The sequence below is a fragment of the Anastrepha ludens genome, chromosome 5, assembly GCF_028408465.1.
Source record: "Anastrepha ludens isolate Willacy chromosome 5, idAnaLude1.1, whole genome shotgun sequence".
In the NCBI taxonomy this organism is placed as follows: domain Eukaryota; kingdom Metazoa; phylum Arthropoda; class Insecta; order Diptera; family Tephritidae; genus Anastrepha; species Anastrepha ludens.
In genome coordinates this window covers 88,004,861-88,019,854 of record NC_071501.1, presented here as the reverse complement: position 1 = coordinate 88,019,854, position 14,994 = coordinate 88,004,861, and the positions used below count along the sequence as shown (strand labels likewise).

Below are 14,994 nucleotides of genomic sequence, written 5' to 3'. Positions count from 1 at the left end.
AAGACCACAAGAAGTGCCCACTCAATCTCGACTTCTTACATTACCAATGCCACAGTGAAGGCTCAACACGCCTTCCCAATGCATTTGCCGCTGCTGTTGCCATTTTAACATAAGCAAAAGAAAAACGAAACGAAAAAAACTCGCAGACTCATAGATAAAAATGTGAAAAGATTATAGAAAAATATTGTATTGCTTAATTGCAGAAGGCGTTGGTTGTTGAGTGCGCGTGCGCCAACACCGCAAAAGCGGTAACTGCAAGAAATAATATTTCTCTAACAAACACACAAGAATAAATGGCTGGATAAACTGAAAAGCAACAACAGCTCATCTGCATACAAAGCTACGAAGAAGAAGGCGTGTGACAGACAAGCGGATGGCAGACGTTAGATTGCGGCACAACAATCAATTTGTACGCTTTGTTTGTTTGTTATGTTGTTGTTGTTTTTTAATATTTTTTTCTTTTTTTTTGTGTTTTTGTCTTCAAGCAAGTGTCAGCAGTAACTTGGTTGGCGGTCAACTTTGGTTGAGTTGTTCGCCGCTTGGCTGGCTGGCTGGCTGGCTGACTGGCTAACAATTTACTGGCGGCTGTTGTTTTGATTTGGAAAACCGCATCGCATCGCCTAAATGACATTGTAAGAAAATGTGGTTGCACTTGATATTGCCATGTATGGCGGCAAGGCGGTGGCAGTGGCAGCGGCAGTGGCAATGCTAGTTGCCATTAGCAGAGTGTTGCATTTCATGGTTAGAACAGATTTTTTGTTGCTTTCGGTTTGCTATTTCTCTAAATAGTTGTTATGCTACCAATGTTGACTTTGAAATCTGCCTGAATGACAGGCCAACACGTCACCGGCGGCTATGCGACGAGGGCGCGGCGTGAAGTGAGCGCGCGTTTGCGTTTTAAATTCTAAATTGAAAAAGTAAAAATTTGAAAAATTGCAAAAACGCGCAAATTGTTGCTCGTTAGTTTTTCCTTGCCAAATGCTTGGCTTAGCAGTTGCCACTTTGGTTATTTGGCTTGGTTTGCTTTGCTGCTTTACTTTACTTGTTTGTGTTGTTTTGCTCAATGCAACTTTATTTTCAATTTCATTGCTAAAGCAGCTTGTAATTATTTTATGGTCATGAACATTGCCGTTTAGTTGCACGTTTATACGGGCACAAGTGAGTGTGTGTGTGTGTGCGTTTGCGTGAGCAAATTGGTCGCATGTCCTTAAACTATTTGCACTTTGCTGTTAGCGGCAAAATTCTCGACATTGTTATTGTTGTGGTGCAGCAGCAGCTTGTTTAGTGGACATCAGATTTTTTGTTTTTTTTTGTAGTAAAGCAGAGTTTTAATTTGGCTGTTTTGCGGCTGAAAATGTACTACAATGGTTAAGAATCTGGAAAATGTATTAAGTAGTTGGCTTAAAAAGCGGTTGGGTTTAATTTTCATGGTAATAATTTGGCGTTTTTGGAGTGTAAAAACTATTTCAAGGTATTGATCTCAAGGAAAAATTAGCTAGAAAAGAATAATTAAATAAACTTTTTGACTAAAATGGTCTCCTTTGCCGTAAAAAATAGTTTGTATTATGAAGACTATTGTGGCCATTTCTGCGAATTACTTTGGAGTCAAGGTATTAGCGCCAAATCTGAATTCATACGAAACATGCACAGACTTGGCAACACGTTCATGGTTGCTTAATTTAATATTTGCGAAGTAAAAGTATTTAAAAATTTCTAAAATAAAAAAAATTAAATACATTTTTGCTCCAGTTAGGTTGGGTTTTGTATGAAGTGCCTGCTGGTAATATTGCCAGCAGATAAAATGCGGTAATTGGGCTCTCTGTGACAAAACTTGAACTGAAAGCCGCTACTCGTGCTGGTTTTACTTACTCCGTTGAGCCAAAGCACCAGAGCAGCTGTCATGCCTTTGCCCTTCGATGCGCTTTAGTTCATTTAGTTGCGAGACATATTGCAAACTTTTCACTATTTTTTTATTGAATTTTTTTTTTTAGAAAAACAACAACAAAAATCATATTACACAGAATTTCTAAATTTGTACATTAAAAAAAAATTTTTTTAATTTTATATAAAACTTGAAGTTTTTAGTCGGAATTATTCGTGAAAAAAATATACATACTCGTCTGTATAAATATATATGGTATACATATTTACAGTGGCGGGAAAAATAATAGCAGCGAGACATTTTACCAACTTTCAATTTCATGCTTTTAATTTTTTTTTATAAAATTATAGTTCATACTACAATGAAAACCATGTTACTGAAATTGTATAAATTTTACAAAATTTTTAAATTAAAAAACTTAAAAAAAAAATATTAAAAATAAAAAAAAAATTTTTAATTTAAAAAAAATTAAAATTTTTAATCGGAATGTTCTCATCAAATCAGTTTTTTCCAGCCTATTCAATTTCAGTATACACTCCTACAAGTTAGAAATGGTTCAAATTTCTTCTGATTTAAAAAAAAAATTTTGTTGACGGGGTTGCAAAATTTGTTTATTTAATATTTCTTTATAAAATTATAGTCCATACTACAACAAAAACCATAAAGTTTATAAATTTGTACAAAAATTTTAAATTTAAAAAAATTAAAAGAATAAAAAAATTAAAAAAATTTAAAAAAAATGTATATAAAAATTTAAATTTTTAATCGGAATGTTTCGATAAAATCAGTTTTGTGCAGCCCATTCAATTTCCGTATAAAATTCTGCAAGTTAACAGAGGTTCAAATTTTTTTTGATTTAAAAAAAAATTTTGTTGACGGTGTTGCACAATATTTTCTATTGAAAATAATTACAAATTAACTAAAAATTTCTACCCTTCGTTATTTGGAAGAGAATGAAGATATGCATTAAAAAATGAAAACAAAATTAAATAGAAAATATTTAAATACCGAAAACGCGTTTTAACGCGCTGCTATTATTTTGACCGCCACTGGTTGTGAACACTAACGACTGGTGCTCAATATCTACTTAATACATACATACATACATGTATACATATTTCAATAGATTTTCGACTGAATTGAGTAGAAGTGCACTTACCAGATTATTTTGCATCATTTGGTTGCCTGCAAAGAGAAAGCAGAGATACAGAAAATTATTTAATTATGAATTTATTTGTTAATACAAGGGTCCTTAAGCGTAAATCGTATGCATGCTAATACATGCGCATACATCTACATTCACATTAACAGATACACCACTGAGTTGCTAATTCTTATGTTTAAATAAAATTGAAAATGCATTGTAACTGTAAATGATGACAGAACTGTAATAAATAAAATTTTAATAAATGCACGAAAATAAATCATAATTCCAGTAATTCAAAGAAATATCTACACATGGGCTTAACCGCAGCGAGTACATTATCATGCACAGCTGGCGCTGTCGTAATTTATGGGCGGTTAAAGTAGAGGAAGGCCTGCGTATGACAGATGGCCGATCGATGGTAGTAGCAAACGTGCACGAAATGCATGTTTTGAATGATTTTTTACTACATCGCGTAAATGAAGATTAATAGTACTCATTTTATTTAGTAACTGTTTATTCGTAGGTTATGATACATAAATTATTACTGTGGGCTTTTAGGGAGTGTGATAATTTTATGTAATATATTATTTTGTATTGTATTTTATTACTTGGTTTATGATTTGGCTAGTACATGTAACTTTTTTTTTTTAATATATACAAGTAAAATAAAAATCAGATTAAAACTGATATTCTACTACTTCAAGAAATCTTAAGGGACATGTTTCTAGTGGTCCCTATTTCATCTGTTAAAGAAGTACTTTGAGGTCAAATGAACGCTTTTGAAGCGACACTAATCAGCAGGTACTAATGCAGCATGAAGAAATTCACCTCACAAGAGGTTGTGCTCAAAGATGGTGATTTTGACAAAAGCACCTCCAATACCATGCTCAGCTATGCTGTATGCTTAGCCTTAGTTATGTTAGCAGTTCTCACCTTGTCACCTGAATTCATTCAATGCTTGCTTAGCGTGCCTGTTAAGGGTCATTTCGCCTCCCGCAGCGCAAGCATGAGGCTGTACTCAGAGCGGTGTGCCTGTTACCTTCCTCTAATGTCGTTAGTCAATTTCCTCTTTCGTCTGCCTTGTCTGACTCTGGTGTCTAAGGCTAGGCTTATGTAGAAATGTGTGCCTGTGTAAAGTATGACTTCAATTCTCTCAACTTTTTCAAATTCAACGCAATAAATATCCAATATCGGGAATATCACATCAGCTGTTGATATTCTGACCAGTTTTGAACTGGATAACAGGTACACCTATAGGCCGTGGATAATTTTTGCTACTTGGAATGTATGATCGCCACAGATGTAGGAGGTGAGACTGACGTGGAAAGCACAATTAACAGAGCCAAAGCGGCATACGGTACTCTTGTACAGCTCAGGCAAAATCATAATAGAACTACGCACCCCGAGCTGCAAATTTCAAACGCATGCATCAAGCCCGTCCTGCTATACCGGTGAACAACGTGAAAGGTCAACGCAACGATCACAAGTTCTTCACCAAATGTTCATTAACCACTGCTTGCACCGCATAAAGCGATGATCAGACAATCGATCCGCTGTGACTATTGAAATTCGCAGAAAGAAATGACAATGGATCGGACACAACCTGAGGAAGAGTGACGACGACATCGCCAGAAAAAGGCGCTGCGATGGATCCCCTTTCAACAGACCGGAGGAAATATATCCAGACCACAAACCACCTGGCGCCGTTCAACGGAGCTGGAAATGAGGTATTGGAATAAGACTTGAAATGGACTTAGAGCCCTTGCACAAAACAGTGTTGGATGGATGCTCAAGCTGAGTTGTTGACGTCCTATGCGCCAACTAGGAGTTAAAGGATCTTATATATCTATATATGTAGGCCAATAGCAGAACCTGCTGCATTCCAAGACACATAAAAGTAAGATAATATGAACAAAAAAAGCAAAGTCCAAGGGTATGTGTTCACATATCTTTGCAGGTAATCAAATGGCACCAGGCAGATCCTCGTCTGTACATCCGTTTTGTTTTTAATTCATATGAATCTAGACTTGTGTTTATAGTGCTTACAGGGCAATCTAACTAACTTCTAGTCAATCCATTCAGAGTTAAAAGGTGCAGATTGTGCGATAGTAAAAACGCCCATGAGAAACAATGTTGACATGAGACATGAATGCCACTTAAAGGTTTTTTCAATATATCAGTGATCTGCCAGTTCATTGTCAATGTTAATGAGGAATAGAACATCATCGGCTTAGTCCTAAATGGACCTGTTCAGGCAAGTCCGGTACAATGAACTTAAATAGGAACAAAACGCCAAGCAACTCTATGCAGTAATGAACGGTAGATAATTGTATGAGCTTTAGCGATTGAATAAAGATTTCGTGATAAGTACTATGGGAATTTGTTTAACAAAAATAATAAGAATTATATCTATGCGGATTCCAGTCCATCATAAAGGGTATGATACCTTGTTATTCAATTAGTAAAAACCATAAAAAAAGACAGGTCTGGTGACGTAAATATCATAGAATTCCTTATGTTATAGTTTGTTGAATGTCAACACCTAACACATCTTTCAACTGTAATTTAAAGTACACCGTCAAAACTTGCGAATAAGTTGAGCCTCAAGAATATTTTCGGGGCTGTATCTTTGGGCATAAATGCTTAGTGCTTAAAATGTTTAACCAACGCTATCAGATCTGAAGTATGGCAGTATTCTTTGGAAGGTCATTTATGTGCCACATTGATCAAACAACCGCCAGGTAACGCTCTAAGTCAACTAATCTACCCCTGTACGTGTTTTCGATTTTTTTAAGTTTGGCGATTTGAATTTGCAACAACGACTTTGCATTAAAAATGGATTTCATGGTGCGAAACTCCTAGAAATGTTGGGAAACTGTCTCAGTAATGATACTCTAAAGAAAACTGCCGGCATCCGCTGACGAGTGGTATGAACGCTTCAGAAGAGATCGTGAGTCCATCGAAGATGATGAATGTAGCGACAGGCTGTCGTCATCCAAAACTGACGAAATATATATAAAGTGAAAGAAAAGTTGATCAATAACAGCAAATTAACCGACAGGGAGCTGGCATAGGACTTGAGCATTGCTTATGGATCCGTTCAGGACAAAGAAGTTCAAGATTTGGGTTTGCGTCGTGTTGCTGTAATGTTGAAAAATTGCACCAAGGCTGTGTTGAGTGTTTGTCAGAGCTTCTCCTGCGATTCATAGCGTTTATCTTGACTCTATGCCACAAATGTGAGATTTTCATGCGGCCTTTGAATGACAAATAGTTTTTAGGAATATTGCAATGCGGGTTTGTCATTACCATCCGAGGATTGATCGCTTTCAGAAATTTACTTTTCCTACCATTTCATGCCTTCAAGTACGCAGTGGCCATCGATTGCGGGACCAATCGATTGGCAGTCACACACAAACTCGCGCAGCACTTGCAGTCACCGTTTTTTGTTTCTTTTTTTTATTCACAAAATTCGAACTGGTTGTGTGCTTTTGGATGCAAAACTTACATTTTCAGCAAAACTTCAACTTTTTTCAAGTTCAAAAACTAGTTTCGATCAGCAGAATCACATTTAATTGCACGATTTAAAGATCACTTTTAAAGATCACAATCATCAGTCAAATAATTTATTGTTTCACACACCAAAGAGCACTTGCGCAGCGCATCCTTGAAGGCGAACGCGCAGCACACATACATGCACATAATAAAGTGCACTTAATCATTAAATTTAAATAAAAGCAGTGAAGAAAAAACTTTTTTCATACAAATAAAATTTTCCATACACTTACGCACACTCTCACACACACGCACGCACGGAGCTGCACTCCCTATAGCAAAAACTTGTTTGTATTGAAGGTAAGCTGTTGTGCAACAACATTGCCCTTCAAAATATGTTAAATAAAAACAAGAATAAATGCAACTATAAATGCAACAAGCGAAAACATACGCAACAACCGGCGCTACATGCACAAGAAGAAGAAGAAGCAGCAGCAAAAGAAAAACTGCAGCTGAGCGCGCGCACGATTACCGATCGCCGTCGAGAAGAGCCAGAAAGTCACCGTTGGCTGAGCTCAATTGAATGACTGAAGAGCTGAGTGTGGCTGAGTAGTTGGCCAAAACTTGTTGCAACCAATAACAGTGACTAGCAACTAGCGGCAGCAACATGTTAACCAACAGCAAACCGCAACAGGCGACCAAAACCAAAACCAGAGCTTGGCTCAAGCGCAAACGCAACTTACGCCAAGAGAAAGAGGTAAAAAGCGGACGTCGCAGTCAACATTGGCAGTGGCAGTGGCAGAGGCTTTGCTGCAAGGAGGCGCTACAAGTAGCGGCAGCGCACTAACAGCGCCAGCAGCAGTAGCAGCAGCGGCAGCAGCGACGTCAGCAAGGTAACCTTGACCTGGTTCTTGAAAATGACAGCGAATGTAATGCTGGCTGCTGTAACAGCAAAAATAGCAACAACAACAACGCGCACAATAACAGCCCCGATGACGAGTGACGTTGGCGCATGCATCCATTACGTATGCACACACATACACATGCACATTCATTTGTATGTATTTGCAAATATACGAAGACTGGTTTTTGCGGCAGCTCTGACTGGCGTGTGAGCAAAATGTTGTAGGAGATACATTCGCGTTTGCCGGCATTGATGACGCGCTGCTGCTAGGCGCGCAGCTTTTAGTTGTAGCTGTCGCCCATTATTACATTGGCAATGACGACGACGCGTTGTGCGCATGCGCGACTCGCCAATAACTCAACTATGTTTAATATCAGCTGTTAGCGGTTGTGCTGTTACTATTTTGTTTTTGTTGCTATGCATTTAACGACACTTAATTAAGTCGCTTCAAAGCGGAGGCGTGTGCGCGTTTTTAGAATTTACGATTAACAACAATTTATGCATAAATATATTTTTTATTGTCACTTTTTATAATTTTATTTTTTATTTTTGATGTATTTTTTTGCTTTTCGTTTTTATTGCGCTTCACCTTTTTCGGGCGAACGTTGATTTTTAGCCACTTGCCTTTTTAGCGCGCTTCATATGCGTTTTGGCATTGCTGATGGCCAACTGGTCATTTGGCTGGCAGAATTCGTAAATTATTGATTGCCTATTGCATGCGAATGGGCAGCAAGAATTATAAATGTGAAAAGCGTAGAAGCGGCAACTGGCGATTTCTCATTAAAATATGCTCATAAAATACAAAATTTATGCAATTCATTTTTTTCTTTTGATTATAGTTTTTATTAGGTTTTGATAAATTCGCTTTTGTTGTTTTTTTGTTTGGGTTTTTGTTTTATTAGTTGTTTAGTGTATTTGAATTTTGCTCATTGGCGGGCGGCGAAACTGTGCATTAGTGCGTGTGCGCATTGGCACGTTCGTTTCAATGTCAGTCGGGCGGGTGACAATTATGGCCAAAGCAGCAGCGTCGCTGTGAGCAGTGCCAATGCGATTGCTAGTGTCAATAGCAATGAAATTGAAAATATTAAAGGTTGCCAACGAGGACCTTGGTGAAGTGCAGTTCTAGTTATTTTTGTGGTTGTTGTTTTTTCTGTTGTTGTTGATATGCGTGAGGTATTCAAGGCTGATAGGAATACATGAATAAGTCGGAGTTTGTCAAGAAAGTGTTTTGCGAGGGGAAAATTTTGCTTTTTACGCTTGAGTTTTAAACAAACTTTTTTTTAATATTTTTTATTTATTTATTTGTTTAAAAAAATATAAATAAGAGTAATTATATTGCATTACGAAAGGCACTATCGGTGCCTACTTCTAAGGCTATTTTTTACCTTGTTTTATTTATTGCACATATCGGCCGCCGTAACCGAATGGGGTTGGTGCGTGACTACCATTCCGGAGTCCATAAGTTCGAATGCCCGAATCTGAAACAGCAAACTGATAGAAACAGTTCTTTCTAATAGCGGACTCTCATTGGCAGGCAATGGAAAACCTCCGAGTGTATTTCTGCCGTGAAAAAGCTCTTCATAAGCCATTTACCCTACGGAGTCGGCTTAAAACTGTAGATCTCTTCATTTGTGAAACAACGTCAAGACGCAATGCCTAAATAAGAGTACGAGCTCGGCCAAATACCTAACAGAATTGTACATGCAAATTATTATTTTTTGTTTTTTTTTTTTTTTGACTACTACAGACAATTTTTTATTTCTTAATTTACAATACCGAAAGAAAAAATTTCTTGGTTCTCTGCATAATTTCTGCTACTAGGCATCGAAATAATAAGTGGAAGTCCATACAAATATAAGAAAATCGAAAATAATATTTACTTTTGAATTTGATTTTTTATTATTTCCAATTTATTTCATTCCTAATTTTTAATCGATGTTTTGAAACCAAAAAGACAATTGTCAAAAAAACAAAAACAATAAAATATATGTATTTACAATTTTTAATAAAAAGTAATGAAAAAAGTAGTAATTTTTCTTAAAAATGGTTTCTACAAAAGCAAACGTTCGTAAAAAAATTTTTTTTCCTTTACTAGTAATGTTGAAAAAGCAAAATTTTATATTCCGAAGCCAGACCCACAAAATTGGGTCGACTGGTGTAATTTGTAGGGTATTTACGAGGGCGGGTAAATAATTTTCTGAAAACTGAAATAAAAATTTGGCAAAAATAGTTTAGTTATCCAACATAGCCACCCTTAAGATAGATACACTTTTTGTAATATATTATAAAAAAATTAACAAAAAAACATAAACAAAATTTTTTTATTATCTATAAAAGCAAATTTTGATCAAAATAATTTTTTCCCTTTTTACCAACATTAAAGAAACCAAACTTTCGTATTCAGTAGTCAGACCCAAAAAACATGCCAACTGGTGTTGTTTACGAGGGTGCTTCAGTAAGTTCCTGAAAATCGAAATAAGGAACACTTCTCTTAGCAAAAAAAAAGTTTGTTTTCTAACATAGTCACCCTTTAGCTCGATACACTACATCTAACGATTCTCGCGAATCACTAAATGGGCACTTGTTCCACCGGCTACCATTTTATTCAATTCAATTTATGCACATTGGAGTCATTTATTCATATTTGGAGACAAAAAATAGTTGCTGAGGACTAAATCTGGAGCAAAAGTTCGGCAAGTGAAGAAATCAGAACCTAAATCATTCAATTATGCCACTGCAACTGCGGACTTTGAAAGTTTTTTCAAACGTCAAAAGTTATAGTACTGAGAAAGGTAAAAAGATCTTAACTTCCTTTCCTCTTTGCAAAATAATTCCAAGCAATTTTCTGGCGAATCTTTAGTTTAATCCAAGCAATGGATAAAGAGCTCACGTATCGCCTCGATTCGAAGATATCGATGATTTTATTAACATTTCCGGCGATTAGACTTCAAGAATGGAATCGTTGGAATCATTTCTTCGCTATAGCCTTCGTTACTGTATTGACTCCATAAACACCACAATTTTTTTTAGTGGCCTTGTACTTTCAATCTTTCTTGCGTTCTGGCTTGCGTTGTAGGGTTTTGACGACCCAACGATGACTGAGTTACGGTTGTGTTAACTGCTTCATGTTTCTGATGGAGTTTATCAGATTGTCAATATAAAGGCCTGCTATATCAGACGCTAAGATACCTAAATCTTAGACCCGCAAGATCAGTACAGCTAAGGAGAATATACTGAGATGACTACACCTCATCCTCTATAAAGGTGACTCAAAAACGACTTGAAGTTTTGTCGAATTTTACAGTATGCATATCGCGCGAATAGAGTTCTGTAAGGGCACCCACGAAATTAGACAGCAGAGATTTGGTAATCTTAGAAGATCCTTCGAATGGCTATGATCTATGATCTATGATCCACACATGGGTCGAAATATTTTGCGGCATTGCAAATTTGTGTACCTGTCCAGCGCTCGCTCAGTTGACGCGAACAAGGATATAACAAAATTCATCAGGGTTTGAAAGAGTTCAGAAACGAGATATGAAAATAGCGTTAGATGCTTCGGTTGTTCTTGCTGTTATTGTAGCAGTTCGCTAGGCCCTGCCAATGCGGTGTAGTCCCCAATCTTCATCGTCTAACTCATCTAACGGTAGGCCCAGGAAACTTGCTTTTTCGACAGGTTGAATCCAGAGGGAGAGGGGTGTTAGATGAGTGGGTTTAAGAGGGCATATGAATAGGTGGTTAGTACCGGGCGGGCTATCTTCACGTGCCGGACATGGTACTGAGTATGTTGTGGTCGATTCTGGATAAGTAGAAGTTTAACCTGCTAAAATATCCAAAGTTTCATCTTTCTCATGAAGTACTTGAAGCTCTTCGTCTACAGTGGGTGGTGGTTGCGCACCGATAAAGCGATTCGAGGGTCGGTAGTTTAGGAAGATGGCGAGAGTTTCCCGATGAATGTCGTTTAATGTCGGTCTACATACCGTCCGGTTAAGTAGTTGCGCTTCGATCTTACGGTCTGTGGAGAGGGCGCCCAGATGGGATTACTCAGCAATTACTTTTATTCCAAATAAGAGTTTCTGCGAAATAAAAAAAATCCTTCCCTTCTCGTCTTTCATTTCTAATTAACACAAAAATAAAAAAAATCGACACACATTTTGAGTAAAATATAATACTAAATTAATAAATAAATTGAAGATATCTTGCCAATTTGGTTGACGTCATCGCATTTACTTTTAGTTGCTATTTTTGGTTTTGTTTACATTTCTCTTTATTATATTGTGATCGCTGTTGTTGTGACATACAACAATAATTATTTGCAATATGCTTGCTGTTGTTGTTGTTGCCACTGTCAACGCTGCATTGTAGCCGTCATTGCGTAACGAAGGTTGAGGTTAATTGAGTTGTTTGCCACCGCCTTGACTCACACGTAGTAACAAAAACCAGATGGCCTATCATATTTAAAAAGTGCTGCAACACACGCGCAAATGCAAACAAAAAAAAAACGAGAAAATGAGTGCGCTGTGGGGTTCACCGTAGACCAATGAGCGTAAAGAGTTGCAAGCCAGCTCATCACCCGCTGAGTAGCTGGTTGCTGTTGATGACGATGATGATGCGGCGAGCGCTTAGCACTAATATTCACGATAATACATACGTAAATATATATATATATATATATATGTGTGTATGTATGTATGTATGAATGAGCGCATGGATGTATCTGCGATTGCTATGCGTAATTGCGGTTTTTGCTGCACACCTGTTCTTGCATGCCACAAATTCCTCTTTTCCACTTCACTCAAAGATTGCCAATTGAACGGCAGACAGGCAGAAACGTTGGTTAATCGTTATGTGGAAACGCATATGCTAGTGTCATTTGTATGTTTGTATGCACTGGATTACTTAAATATGTACGCGTGGCTTGACAACATTGCGCTTAGCGGCTTTGTTCTGCCCTCATTGCCATGATAATCCCAGCGGTTGTGTTGGTAATGAAATGCACATCCTTACACTACTTTAACATATTCATATGTAGATGTGTGCATGCAAATTGTATATGTAGTAGTAGTAGTAATATTAGCAGGAATGCGTAGGGCTGCCAGAGCGCTGATCTTGCACACAAATGCTTGCAAATGCCTCGGTTGGAAAAGTGGTTTCCTCGCAATCCTTGAATATTCAGTGCATTTGTGTGAGTAGTGGGAGGAAGAGAGTGTGTAAGTGTGTGTGGGTAAGTGGTGATGCATATGAATGGAATGTTGCGTAGTTGTATTATGCACTGTTAGAAATGGAAGAGTTAGTATTTCCAGCGTTCAACCTCTTTTACGTTCGGAGAGTTGCAGTAGTGGCTGGTAGAGAGAATTTTTGGGTGGATATTTTGTGTGGTTTTTTCCTGTTTGCGATAAGCTGACTTGCGAATCGAGCAGAATTTATAATATTACCTATCTATAATTAATTTCGGCCAACTGTGCCAAAGAGGTTCATGTTCCAGGGTTCTGTCGGGCGATCACAACGAATGAAAGTATCAACAATTTTACGAACAATAAACAGTTCTCCCACTTTTGTAGATACTTTAACTATTTTTATACAGATCACGCGTAAATTCTAGATTTTTTTGGTCATCATTTGGCAAAAAAAAAACCAAAATGGCATTTATTTGACTTAAGCGACATTGAGCTGAACCAACGAATGTTGCCGAAAAGAATTTTGCCCATAAGACCGCGAATGAAATAACAAAATAGAACTTCCAGTGACTCCCTTCCTGATGTCTCTGTGTGCAAATCGAGACTTACTTGTGATGCTCGCGCTCTTACAATACCGTTTGGGTGCTCGCTCTTCTCAATGGTGTTGTTGACTGCGGATCAAAAACTAAGTAAGTGCAATCGACAGTTTTAGGTATAGTTGCACTCGCTAGCGGCGAATCTTGCTCGATAACTTTGTTGTTGCTTTCACAGGCAAATTTTTCCGTCGAGCGAGCAGAGTCTAGAATTAGCGAGCTGACAAGCAGTGAATAGAAAGCGCCTAATATAAAGCTACAGAGTTGTATTTTAAAACTCGAAAAGTATAGTTGTGGATATTCAGAGAATCGTAGTAAAAGAATTCACTATTTCACATTCTATGTCCATTACCCTAGTCGTTTAATTTTAAATTTTGCATGGCAATTTGCTATGGGTAATAGGAATTTTTATGACTAAAATTTTCACAGGCTCCCTCTGACTTCTTTCTACTTAAACTAATAGGACTATGAATAAGTTCGTGCGGTTTTACAACAGATGGCGTAACTTGATTATTATTCCATCGATCCACATTTCCAAACATTCATTGGAGAGCTACTGTCGTAAGGCACAAACGTCAGTATAAGTTTTTTATTTGAAGCGTAAACAACAATATTTTTACCACACTTGAAAATGTCGAATTTCGTGCCAAATAATGTGTTTTTGCGGGGAATTCTTCTTCATTATTTTAATATGAAGAAAAAAGCAGCCGAAAGTCATCGTATCTTGGTGGAAGTTTATGGTGAGCATGCTCTATCTGAGCGAACGTGCCAGAAGTGGTTTGCACGCTTTAAAAGTGGTGATTTTGGCTTGGAAGACGAAGAACGCGAGGGTGCGCCGCCAAAGTTCATGGATACCGAATTGGAGGAATTGCTCGATCAAGATCCGGCTCAAACGCAAGAAGAGGTTGCAAAAACTTTGGGAGTTGATCAATCAACCATTTCCAAACGTTTAAAAGCCATGGGAATGATCCGAAAGGTAGGCCATTGGGTGCCGTATGAATTGAAGCCAAGAGACGTTGAACGCCGTTTTATGGCATGCGAACAACTGCTTCAACGGCACAAAAGAAAGGGTTTTTTGCATCGAATTGTGACTGGCGATGAAAAGTGGGTCCATTACGACAATCCAAAACGTCGGGCAACGTATGGATGCCCTGGCCATGCTTCAACATCGACGTCGGCGCAGAATATTCATGGCCTGAAGGTTATGCTGTGTATCTGGTGGGACCAGCTGGGTGTTGTGTATTATGAGCTACTGAAACCGAATGAAACGATTACGGGGGATGTCTACCGACGACAATTGATGCGTTTGAGCCGAGCACTGCGAGAAAAACGGCCGCAATACGCCGATAGACACGACAAAGTTATTTTGCAACATGACAATGCTCGGCCACATGTTGCACAAGTGGTCAAAACATACTTAGAAACGCTCAAATGGGATGTCCTACCCCACCCGCCGTATAGTCCAGACCTTGCGCCATCCGATTACTATCTCTTCCGATCGATGCAACATGGCCTGGCTGACCAGCACTTCCGTAATTACGATGAAGTCAAAAAATGGATCGATTCGTGGATTGCGGCAAAACCGACCGAATTTTTCACAAAGGGAATCCGTGAATTGCCAGAAAGATGGGAAAAAGTAGTAGTAAGCGATGGACAATATTTTGAATATTAAATTTGTAACCATTTTACGTCAATAAAGTTTCAAATTTCGAAAAAAAAACCGCACGAACTTATTCATAGTCCTATTATATAAGAGGAAATAGGAACTAAATAAATAATTTCCGTGTTTATTTTTAAAA

At 37.8% G+C, this 14,994-nt stretch overlaps 1 protein-coding gene across 16 annotated transcripts in view; it reads right to left on the bottom strand.

Annotated features, from left to right (window-relative positions):
• Positions 1-14,994, bottom strand: part of LOC128863158 (uncharacterized) — a 184,065-nt gene that overhangs the window by 82,390 nt on the left and 86,681 nt on the right. For all 16 annotated transcript variants that reach the window (XM_054102139.1, XM_054102134.1, XM_054102142.1 and 13 more), the window contains exon 5: positions 3,042-3,067. The gene's annotated coding sequence lies outside the window, so the exon portion shown is untranslated. The remainder of the gene's footprint in view (positions 1-3,041; positions 3,068-14,994) is intronic.